Source organism: Nymphalis io, chromosome 8 (genome assembly GCF_905147045.1).
Source record: "Nymphalis io chromosome 8, ilAglIoxx1.1, whole genome shotgun sequence".
NCBI lineage: Eukaryota > Metazoa > Arthropoda > Insecta > Lepidoptera > Nymphalidae > Nymphalis > Nymphalis io.
The window spans coordinates 4,932,847-4,945,243 of record NC_065895.1 but is presented as its reverse complement, the minus strand read 5'-3'; the positions used below and the strand labels follow the sequence as shown (position 1 = coordinate 4,945,243).

Below are 12,397 nucleotides of genomic sequence, written 5' to 3'. Positions count from 1 at the left end.
TACATGACAAGCAAATAAATATTGGTATTTTATTTTGATGCGTATTATACGACGCATCATGCGTATTATAAGTATCATTACAAAAGGCGCATAGTACGTCTTACATAAGTTTTTATTTTGGAATTGAAGTCGCTATTGAATTTTACTTTAATGAATAAATTATATCACCTTTATTCACTATTCTATTGAGATTAATTAGTTTGTTGTTACTACATAAATTTGTGCAAAAAAATACGAGAAATTAAATAAAATACAATGCAGTATTTAATTAGAATAAAAAAATCACTTCAAATAAGTTTAATGTTATAAAAGTCTACGCATTTTTTAAAAATCGTGCAATTGAAATGCCCTATATAGCACTATATCAGCTGTAATTTTTAAACATATTTTTATTTATATGCACGGTTATAACATACTTGGAAAAAGGAGATCCTTGCTCAGTATTTTTCATTTCTGCGCGGTCGTAACTCGTTGTGACGTCCATGAATTGTTTTGATCTCATTATGTTAATCTTTATTGAGTTTCCTTGACTGCATTGTTGATTATATTACCAGTACAGATTTCCTTCTCGATCACAGACTCGATGATAAACTAATATCTTTTATGAGAATGTTCGCTTAATTAACTCTTTCCACTCGTGACGGATTGCTGTCCTATCGGGTTATGAGAGCTAGGGAATAGAGAGTACACCTGTGTTTGCGCACACACTTGTGCACGATATATTAAGTCCTGCGCAGTTGGCTAATCTCTCTTGAAATCGGTCTGGAGGACATTATCTTGTATGATGTTTTTTTTTACACAATTCCCAATTCACGGTTTTATGATAATGCCCTCATCCTCTAGATCCATTTCAATCGCAGCGTTCATTTTTTATTCTCCAGGGAGATTGTCTGATATAAGAAATTTCCAGAGTACCAACGGGATAGTATACTATCCCGTTGGTACTCTGGAAATTTCTAGACACTGGATTTCTATTGAGAATGGAGAAATATAATAACTTTTTTGGCCCAATTCGTGGCTCTGAACCTAGGATCTCAGTATGCGGCCTAGATTAGACCAAAGAGATAGTGAGACAACGGGAAATTATGTTTTCAAGTTAGTGATCCATGTAGCGGAGATTCCAATTTAAAGTTGAATAGTGTAACAAGAAACAAGAAAACTTCATTGATTTTATTGTAAGTTAGATCATTATTACTTTCTCCGCCACACTTGAATCGCATTGTTTATGATTGGAAACTATAAATCACATAATTGAGGGCAATCTTGAAGACAATCATTGTTCTCGTAACTGCATATAATAAATGTCTACTAAATAATTTATACACAACCTCTTCTTGCTTTTATTTTAACATTTATTGATTTAAGAATTTATTGTGTTGCTTTTTTTAAGTAAATTAATATGAATATTAAATATTATTATGTCCTCCTAACTGATTTTGGTCAACTTGTTTTTGTATCACTAATATGAAAAACGAAATGTATGTGGGTTATGGTAATAAACCTCATTAACATCTGAGATAAGAGCTTGAAGAAACATGTCTCAGTTTCTGTTCCGCAACGTTGGAATCGGTTTATATTTTATTTTGCATAATAGAAACGATATAGATAAATCAATCGTATATGTTTTTTTCCGCAAACACCTAACCAAACTTGTTATGATAATATTTGGACTCGATTTAATCCCAATTCTCTTAAAATTACCGAGAAATCATTTCATCTGGTTCAAGCGATATGAGCGAGTAGTTTCTTCGCGTGGACTGGACTTAAGAATCGATTTGTTGCATAAGTGTTAAGCAAACATTCGCGTGCATAGTTCAGCCTTGCCAACGTTATCATGCGTTTCCCGGGCTGATGTCTGGGTGACCTTTGTATTCGCCGCTCGGAAACTGGGTCGTCGACTTCTGACCTTTTTGTTTGTATTGCTAGATTGAAAAAGCCGATCTATTCCGAGCTCCCCCGAAGACGCGCGACAACTATTTCGGTTACATCTGATCGGAACTTGTGACCGTTTTATAACGTGTAGCAATTATACAATCGATGTTAGTAATGTGGGTCGGAGCGACCTTTCAAGCTGTTTGCTTATCGCTTCCTAACATGCTAAGTTGTAATACGGTAGCAGTTTATGCCGAGAAGGTAGGTGAGAGGGTTTGTTATTAAAGTAACCACAGCTGAGCTTCTACAATGAGTGCCTATTAAGATGTTTATGGAAATGCTTATCGAAGTTATGAAATAACTTGGTAAGCTTTATATTTTACATATATTATAAGTACAGTAACAGCCAGTGAATGTACCATTGCTGGGAAAATTCCTCCTCATCTCTTGAGGATAAAGTGTCGAGCGTATTCACCATGAATGCTATCTTAGTGTGAATACACTTGTACATATTGTATGACACATGCAGGATTTCCGACAATGTTTTCCTTTAACGCTGAGCTCATTGACCAGATGAAAATTCATTTATGCCCAGCATTGAATCCAACTTTCATTAAGTAAGAGTTGTACGATAACTCGCCACTCGGCTATCTCGCCTAAAAATTAATCCAATGGATGTATTTTAGAGTTTTTAATATATTTTCAAGCTACGAATTTAAACAGAAAATTGTGCACACGCTTTATTGAACATGATTTAATTTAAAACTTCTTTATAAATTCATGTGCAGTAATGATAATTTAGATAAAGTATGAGTTACTTAACGAACTTGTTTAATTGCAAGTGTCAATAGCGAAATGGTTTACGAGCCGCCTAACGATGTAAAAATCGCAATTACAAACCTGACCCCTGGGGCTATTGTCATCCCCACTCCTAACAGAAACTTTACGCTTAATTGGACTGATAAATATAATATTAGTAATTACATAAAAACGAGCATTGCTAATATAACTTTTTAAAAACACTACTTAATTAAGAGTATTATGCTTTTGATAAGCAAACTTTTAAAACATGACGAATTGAACTGGTAAGTATGACGCCCAGCATCAAAACGCTTAAATACTGATAATAAGCTGTTGAATGAAATTGCATTTAATAATGAACATAATTAACGAGATTAAGTTATTACAGAAATGTCTAGAGGAAAATAAATTTAAATTCTCTTATACTTAAGCCAGTGGGCGTGGTGAGCTCGCTCCATTGACGATCATGACTAGCGAACCCTCCATTACTTTACTAGAGTACTAAATATAGCAAGATGTATTACTCCCGACTTGCACCTTAGAGTACCCATGCTTATTTCCTTGCTAATACTCATACTTTTCTTTTAATGAGCGTAAGAGCTATCGGTCATAGTACAAATTGTTAGTCATTGGTAAATAATGTGAAGTTTTCTTAACGCAAAAATGGCTTTCGCAATCATATTTTATGTGTGTGTATCCGTTTTTACTATATGATTCATGCAGGGAAGAATTTAGTAGTCCGTTTTAACCGTGGGTTTCTAAAATATTCGTCTCTTAAGAGATTTATTGGTAGGCATCCATTAATACTATCGAGTATTTAAGAACTTCCAAAAGCACCAACAATTGAATATGGCAAGCGAATGATGATGACGTTTGTACCTGTCTGTGTATACGAATTACATTTACTGTAAGTACATTTATTATAAAAAATATGATCGTCAAACGTTACCGCTAATTTGAAACGTAGGTTCAGTACCCGGCAGTTTACTGCTGGCCTAAGCTATATAAACTCTAAACCTTGTATGTATAGATATGTTCTCTTGGCAATGAGAAGGATACAAAAGCTACATCTTTTTTCAATATATTTCTCACCAAAATAATGACAAATACAATTTAACGAGGTTTGTAAGATTCATTCGCAACGGACAATCTCAATAATATTGCTAAGAAAACCAAGGATACATTTCAATTGAGTCATTAGCTGAAGGATGTCGACTTCAATCGAAATCGACAGATTTATCCGACAAGTCGAGCGCAAACTGCACGGTGACCGAACACATCATAAACAATGCATTATTGCAATATTGTTCGAGGGATCAGATGAGCAGTCTTGCAAAGAATAAGACATGAGATATGTTGAGATTTAAAAATATATATATTTATACTAATATTATAAATGCGAAAGTAATTTTGTCTACCTCATTCGGTTTTACGGATAAACCACTAAACCGATGTTGATGAAATTTTGTATGAAGCAAACTTAGAACCCAAGAAAGACATAGTCTACTTATTCCAACGACCTCTCCCTCCCACCAACTCGCGAGCGTAGCTGTGGGCGGAAACTAGTAATTAATAATAATTTAAAATTGATAAAGAGCATGTAGCTTAAATAGTGCGCCTGATAACCGGTCGCCATAAAAATGTAAGCATGCTTTTTTAAATTTATATTCATTTATATATATATTTTTCATTATTTACTTAAATAAAACGTGTGTATTTAGTGTATTAGGTTTATTTTACAATTTGTGTTAAAAGAATTATTGCATACTAATTAAAATAATAATTTCTTCTAAATCCGTACGATCTCGGTGTAAAAGTTCCAAGATTCTAAGACATACAAAGAGTTACACAGTTAAAGTTAATTTCATATTAACTTAGCGTGTGGAAATACTAAGTATGCTTAAAATGAAAAAAAAAGTATTTGATTTTTAAACCGCCATTAAAAAGAGGATGTTCTCAATTCGATTGTATTTTTAATGTAATTTTGTTTTGTAAATTATTTTTTTTACCGCAAAACAGCAGTGCTTGTTATTGTTGTGTTCCGGTTTGAAGGGTGAGTGAGCCAGTATAATTACAGGTACATGGGACTAAGATGTTAATCTTAGCTCCCAAGGTTGGTGGCGCATTGGCGATGTTAGTGATGGTTAACATTTCTTACGATGCTAAGTCTATGGGCGTTGGTGACCACTTACCATTAGGTGGCCTATTAAAAAGCAATAATATTCGAAAAAAAATCCCTATTTATTGACCTTACAAATGTTTTTTTTTTCGAAAATAATTTGAATTTAATTTTGTTTTTTCAACAAATTGCTGTTACGGACGTTACCATGATCTATACCCATTAAGCAGAAATGTGCTTAAAAACCATAAAAATCAACTTAATAACTAAAATAATATAAAGACAATTAATAAAAAGCCCCACTCAGTGTAGTTACCAAACAAAACACCGATACTACAAACAGACAGAATGTAAGAACTAACAAGTATATAATAAATATAAATATATGGCTCATTCAAATATGAACATGTACTACGGTAAATTATAAATTATTGGTCCATACAAATGAGCGAAGACAGCTATATCACAAATTGTTGTTGTGTTCAGGGATCGATCACCACTGTTGGCGAGTGAGCCAATTGTTCCACTGCGTTAGCCGGACTTGTACGTCTTATTTTTATCTCAAATACAGAAATTATTTCTAAATTTACATTAATATTTTTGATAGACAATATTATATTAGGCAGTAAAAGTATCAGCCTGTTAATGTCCCACTGCTGGGCTAAGGCCTCCTCTCCCTTTTGAGGAGAAGGTTTGGAGCTTATTCCACCACGCTGCTCCAATGCGGGTTCGTAGAATACACATGTGGCATAATTTCAATGAAATTAGACACATGCAGGTTTCATCACGATGTTTTCCTTCACCGTTAAGCACGAGATGAATTATAAACACAAATTAAGCACATGAAAATTCAGTGGTGCTTGCCCGGGTTTGAACCCACGATCATCGGTTAAGATTCACGCGGGTTTTTTTTATTAGGCAGTACTATTTATATATTTTCTGGAGCGTTTGTGAAAAAGAATTAAGAAATTTCGGAAGATCGTTTTGTCCGTCTTTCTTTAAACGATAAAGTGGGTGTATGTATATTGCTCTCATGCAATAACCCAATAATGTACTATTAATAGAAATTGTTTTCATATTCAATTTAGCATTTGTGAGTTGAAATATCTCATACCAAGTATGCAATTTTTATAGTTTATTCTTTCTTATGTTTTTTTTTCTTATTTATGGTAAAAAATAATTAATAATGTAATTGTGTAATATACAATCAGAGACGTAGGACACACGTAGCAGGAAATGATGCGACTAGTTAAGTACATAAAAGGACATTCCTGAGAATACTAATAGTCATCTGTGTAAGAAAAATATACATAGATTATGAGATTGAGAATTAACTTGTTTTTCGTTCATTTATAAAAGGGACTTTGATGAAAACTAAAATAATATTAATAGCAACACTTTATATGCAAATAAAATTTATGATTAGCAAAGATGTGGCCTGTGATAACAACACGTGTTTGTACATGAACCTAAATTGGAACAGCGTGGTGGGTTCTCTAATCATTCTCATCTTAAGGAGAGCCTCAATTCAGCAGTGAGAAATCTACAAGTACAATCATATCTTTTTTATTTAAAATATTTTTACGATATTGAAAAATTTTACTTATTATTTTCTTATTACAATTCTGGATTTATTAAGAGAGAGTTTTGTTTTTGTTTTTCACGAGTTGATAGCTTGGTCTATATTTTATAATAAGGTAAATGTACCATTGTTTAAAATGTATGGATGCGAAAATATTTCATGATCGCGTTCGCTGTGAATCGTCGTGGTCACAGAGAAAGAAAAAAGAGCAGAGAAAAATACACTAAAATTTTATATGCAGCGCAATCAAAACAGTTTTTTTACGAGTAGTGTGGTTATTTCTCTTTGTATGGCATATGGTCTAATTTAACGAATATAACTAAAATGCAGGAATTAGGAAGAGGCATGTGTTAGCAGCAGTATATTAGTAAGTAAGGCTATGTGTTAGACATTGTTACACGCACAAACACACACACATATACATAGACGACAAGCATGTATGCCATAATGTCGTCCAAATATAAAATATGCACACACACGCACGCTTTATCGAAATTTTATCTTGGACAAATTACAATTACATCTATATGACAAGTTAAAAACTTATACTTCGAAGTAAACATACATTATAATTAAAAAGGGTTCCCAAAAATTCAAAATAAATAAAATCCAATTTACATTTTTAAAGGCGACGGTCATATTTTTTTCATTTATCTTAATCAAAATACAATGAATCGAAAAATATTTTATAATAAGTACATTGTACGGTGCACATGACAACTAAAAAATAACAAAAGATAATGTTTACAGAAGGTGACAGCTCAGTCATCGTTCCTAATAAAAAATGCGCACAAAAAATTAGGTATTTTTTAAAAATATTTTTATCGTAGTGTATCTTTATGAGATATAAATATACAGTTATTTAAAAAATATACATCATCTTATATATGTTATAAACAATCAAAAAATATGTTACGTAAAATAAAATAACAGCTCGTAAATGTCCCACTGTTGGGCTAAGGCCTTTTGAGGAGAAGGTTTGGAGTTTACTTAGCACAAGCTTTAGGTTGACTGGAGAGTAAACAGAAGTATTTGTACATCCTATAAATGAGCATTGCTCTTTTTTTTAGATGTCAGTAATTTGCTAACTAAGCTTGCGCACAATTTGTTCTACTTACTTATCCTAAAACGCATGACATATATATTTCTTCTATTCATAGCATCTCATTCTTCCTCCTGTCTCTATGCGTGTTGCAATTAAAATTTTATATTATCTTGAGAGGAACAAGCAAATTAAATAACAAGCTCAGTTAAAAAAAGACATTAATTTGTATATTTCAATAAATAAAATTTTATGAATAATTGAGATGTAACTACACAAAAACAATCATTGGAAGATACTTTTGTATATGCGTAAAATATTACATTACACATATATAAAAAATATATTTAAGCAAATATTGAAAACAAACTTTATTACAATTGCAGAACTCAGCCGTTGTATTGTTTTAAAAAGTTAAGGTAAAAGTTCCACAAAAGATTTCGTCTTAGTGAAGTCGGATAAAAATGGAATTAAAAGTGAGTCTTATGTTTCTTTTATCTGTATTTAATATAATTAATTCGGACTTCAGGCGCTTATCTCGTGGTTACAAGCCTAGTCCCACTAATATGCAAATATATTTTTTCCGTCGAGCAGATCTACAAAATCGTGCCTGCTCCGACTAGATAATGAGCCGAGATAGCCGCTACGTGAGCAAGTAGCTAATTAATCACACCTGAGACCAACTCGTACTTCGGATTTCCTTTAATTAAAACAGTCCTGACTTTATTTACTATAAAATTCAGTCCTATATACATAAATCGATGTAATTATTTACATGAGACTTCTTTAAAATATTGAGATTAAGCATATTTTTAATTACTTTAATACTTACTTTCTTGTTATCAATATTTATATTTACATTATGAAGTTGGAATGGTTGTGATGAACGCGATGATCCAACTTCTATTCTGATTTCAATAAGACATTTTGTGTTTGACAGATCGTATCTTGAGGAATATTGTAAGTTCGACTGTCGATGAAGTTTTGTTTGATTCATAGAATTAAACGTAGTGAGCATGCCGTTCTTTTACTTTTATCATTCTACCTACCATTGGACAAAAATGTCTCGTGAGTGCCTATATCCGTGCGTCATCGACATTCCACCCATTCTTGCAAAGAGTTTTGCTTGATTATTTGTCATGCGCAAGGGCAAGAATGTCCTTCCGGCATTCTAGCAAACATTACAATCCGGGTATCTTCAAGCCAATATTTGTCAGAAGTTATAATCCGGTATGGTTGTGGTTAAGTGTAAGCCTATGTCAGTAAAAAAAATGTAGCTATATAACGTTAAGCTCCGACATTAGGCGCGGAGTAATAAACCATAAAGTCAACTAACCCAGAGAACCATAGGCAAGTAATCATCATGTGTATGATATATGTATATGAACGTTAGTGTATCTGTTTGAAATTAGAACAAGACATCGGAACCGTTTGCTATGAAAGTTGGCATTATACTTTGTTCTAACATCTATAAAGCGATTGTCATGTATACATTTGAGCACGGACAATATTTAAGCATAATTCGTATCGGATTATAGTTTGGAAATAAATTAATATCTATACCTGAATTTGCTGTCATTGGTCATTTGGTTATTCACTTTTTTACATCTTTCCTAGCTTACACAACTGTTCCCGAACGTAAAATGAGTCTTTGCCTAAATTTATAAATATCGAACGCAAGATCATTTTACAGTCCAATAATATTAAACGTATATTCCTTTCTACTATACTTGAGTAATGTTTTATTCCGATGTCTTAAAACTGTCATAAAATATTATGCACAAAAAACAATGTCTTGCCTAATATTAATGATATCCCATTAATGATTACGCACCTACATCATTGATAAGACAAACAAGTGGATACTTGATTTTACGATATTATTTTCTATGAAAAATTGCTAAATTTAAAGTTAACAAAGCAGCTAATTTATATTATTTTGTATTTAACAATTACAATTAACACAAGTAATAGAAACAGCCTAAAAACAAAGAAAAAATTTAATCAAACTAGAAATATTTTTTTTAAAGTGGCAATATAATCGAACGGATACTCAAAATTTTACGTCAAGAAGTGAATAACCAAACGATCAGAGTACAGTATTTATATAAAGCAAGTGAAACCACGGGTAGAAGTTAGTGCAAATGCAATAATTATAGTAATATATTGTTGTACTGACCTGTCCGTCACCGGAGTCACTCCGGCATTTCTTCTGGTGTGCGTTAAATTCTCCACTTTCACAATTAATTAAACTAGAGTCAAAACTTCGAACACTTATTTTCTTTGATGGCAGTAAGAATTATATTATTTGTCTAAATTTTATTTGTGCAACTGATTCGATTACAATAAATTCGATGCACCTCCGTAGTCGAGGCGCTTAGATCTGAAAAAGAAAAAAATAAACGATGATAAAGTGATAAAATTTATAATTAACGGATCCACGTATTCAAGTTTGGAATGAGGATCCTTTTTTATTCGTTCAAATAATAATAATAAAAAACCTTCAATGTCAAAACTCGTATTTGTGGCTGGATTTAATCAAAGCAAATGCATTCATTATTTTTATCGTGGTGTGAAGATACATTGAAAGTAATGTTTGAGAAACAATAGATTTGACCGAGAATTTGTTCCAGTAATATTTGCATTATGAGCTGTTTCGACGAATTGTCCAACAAATAAAAACAGACTGTGTACCCTTGCCCTTGGGTGTAAAATATGCGCTGTAATAAACCGAAAGCGTCGACGCTGGACGCAATCTTTTTTGGGTTGTTAGTTCAGAAATACTCTCTATTTACAAACCACTAAGGCCCAAATTCTGTTGCGGGCGAGACGCAGCCGGTGCAATGAGTTAGCTAGACTGTTTGAATGTCAAACCAATGATCGACAGCGACTGCTGCACCAGTGCAATAAAAATATAATTTATTCACGTCTGAGTAAATAAGATGATGGGTACGCAAATTGAAAATTTGGACTGGGTTTGGCAGCGGAAGCTGGGAGGCTGGGGAGAGAATTGTTAGCATGTTTTTAACAACACTTGCTTGGGAATGGAAGAGAAATTCAAAAGGTCAAGTTTCGCTTGCATCATCCATCATCATTTAGGTAATTCAATTGTTTGTCAGAAACTGAAACTTGGGGTCGAATTTATAATCTATACTCAGGAGAAGAACATTTGTGTTAACTAATTAGAAGCCATATTTGTTTAATAAGTGACGTCATGAACGTCATGTTTTTATACAAACATCAAGTTGGAGTAGTTGTGCTGTGCTCTGTGTGCACTGAGCCTTTAGTGATCAATCATTTCAGTTTGTATAATTTATCATGACCTTATAAAAACTTGCAAGGTTAACGTCGTAACGAAAAAAGCGGTTATCATATACAACAATATACAAAAATAACTTTAAAAAATAATATAATTTTAAAAGTCGTTACAGAATTGAAGTCTACATTTATAAATGGAGATCAATAATTAAACCAAATTGAGGTTGAGCATCCAATTATTATTTGAAAACGACTTTGATGTGATCTTCATAAACCAAATGTGCCTAATTAATGAAGGAATTAACAAAACATAAGTTTATTTTTACATTTAATAAAAGCCTTCAATAAAATCCTGGAATATATTAAAAGTCACAACCTTCAATTCTATATTCAACGTTTGTATTACAATACGCTAAAAGTCGACAATATACATATATTTTTGTTATACTTATTATATAAAACCAGTAATAGTACGCATTAAGTGTTGCTTTTAGAAATTAACGCACTTGAATATCTATGCGCCGAATGTTATGAAGGTCGTCCATCGAGACGCAAATCTGGCGAGGCATTGAACTATGAAACATAACCGGAAGCCGAGGCCGATGACTGATGAACGCTACCGCTCGAACTTAGGGCTGTCGAATAACCAATCACATTTATCTATAAATATATGTAATTGACACTCTGTAATCGTAAAATGACATCGCGTGGTGGTAACCTTATCGTTGATCGTAAAATATCCTCGCGGACATGTTGTTTGTATTTTAGCCGACTGTACGAGGTCGTTTATATTTCATGCAATTTTCGTGTGCTTTACGCGAAGCCTTAAATATCACGACCTAGATTTTAGTTTTATAAGCAATTTGTTAATATTTGCATAATTAAAAACGTCGCGTTTACAAGGAAAATACGTTATTCCGTTTGTTTCTGTGTGTGTGTGTGTGTAATGTAAACGAGAAATATATTTTCGTTTTTATATCATTTAATGTAATGCTTTTTGATAAAATCGTATAAATTATCCTGAAAGGTTTTAAAACGTATTTGGACACTATATATTACGCCATATTTACGATTTCTCGGCCTTGTAACCGCATTAATTTTTTCAGTATTGCAATGAAAATGCGAAGAAATACGCTTGTAAATCAGTCCTTCATTTTATATAGGCAATAAATCCATTTCGTAAATAGGTCAGCCTATTCTGTCTGTGTGTCGTATTTATAGAGCATTGAAGCGTATTTTTTGTCTCATTTATGCTTGTTACGTTGTTTTTTCTTCTTGATAATACTTATTGGAGTTTTAATATTTTAAAATAAACCATGTCGACTCCTAAAAGTTGTGACAGTGACAAAGTTAACATTTTATAGCTTTGATACGCTATACTATATCAACCATGGATATTCGACCTTATTAATTTTCTGTTTTTTCAACGATACGGTCAAATGAAATTTAGATATGAAGATAAGCGTATCGCTTCGGTAGTCGCTTTAAAATTTAGATAATGATCCTTGAATTTATTTAATTAATATATTATAAATCAATCTAAAAGTAAAAGTTGTTCCTCAAAAATTACCCACATTTAAACAAGCTATACCATTTTTAGTTCATTAGGGAAAGAAGCTTCTAGCAAAACACACACACAAGAAAACTCTCACACTACGGTCGAGATAAAATATTTATTATTGATTTTTATTCCAAACAAAGATGTATTCGATGTTATTCAAAT

The 12,397-nt window shown here is 32.4% G+C and overlaps 1 protein-coding gene across 1 annotated transcript in view; it reads right to left on the bottom strand.

The window, feature by feature from the left end:
* LOC126770297 (ecdysone receptor) overlaps window positions 1-12,397 on the bottom strand; it is a 219,871-nt gene that overhangs the window by 196,571 nt on the left and 10,903 nt on the right. Inside the window, exon 2 of the mRNA XM_050489647.1 lies at window positions 9,596-9,799. The gene's annotated coding sequence lies outside the window, so the exon portion shown is untranslated. The remainder of the gene's footprint in view (window positions 1-9,595; window positions 9,800-12,397) is intronic.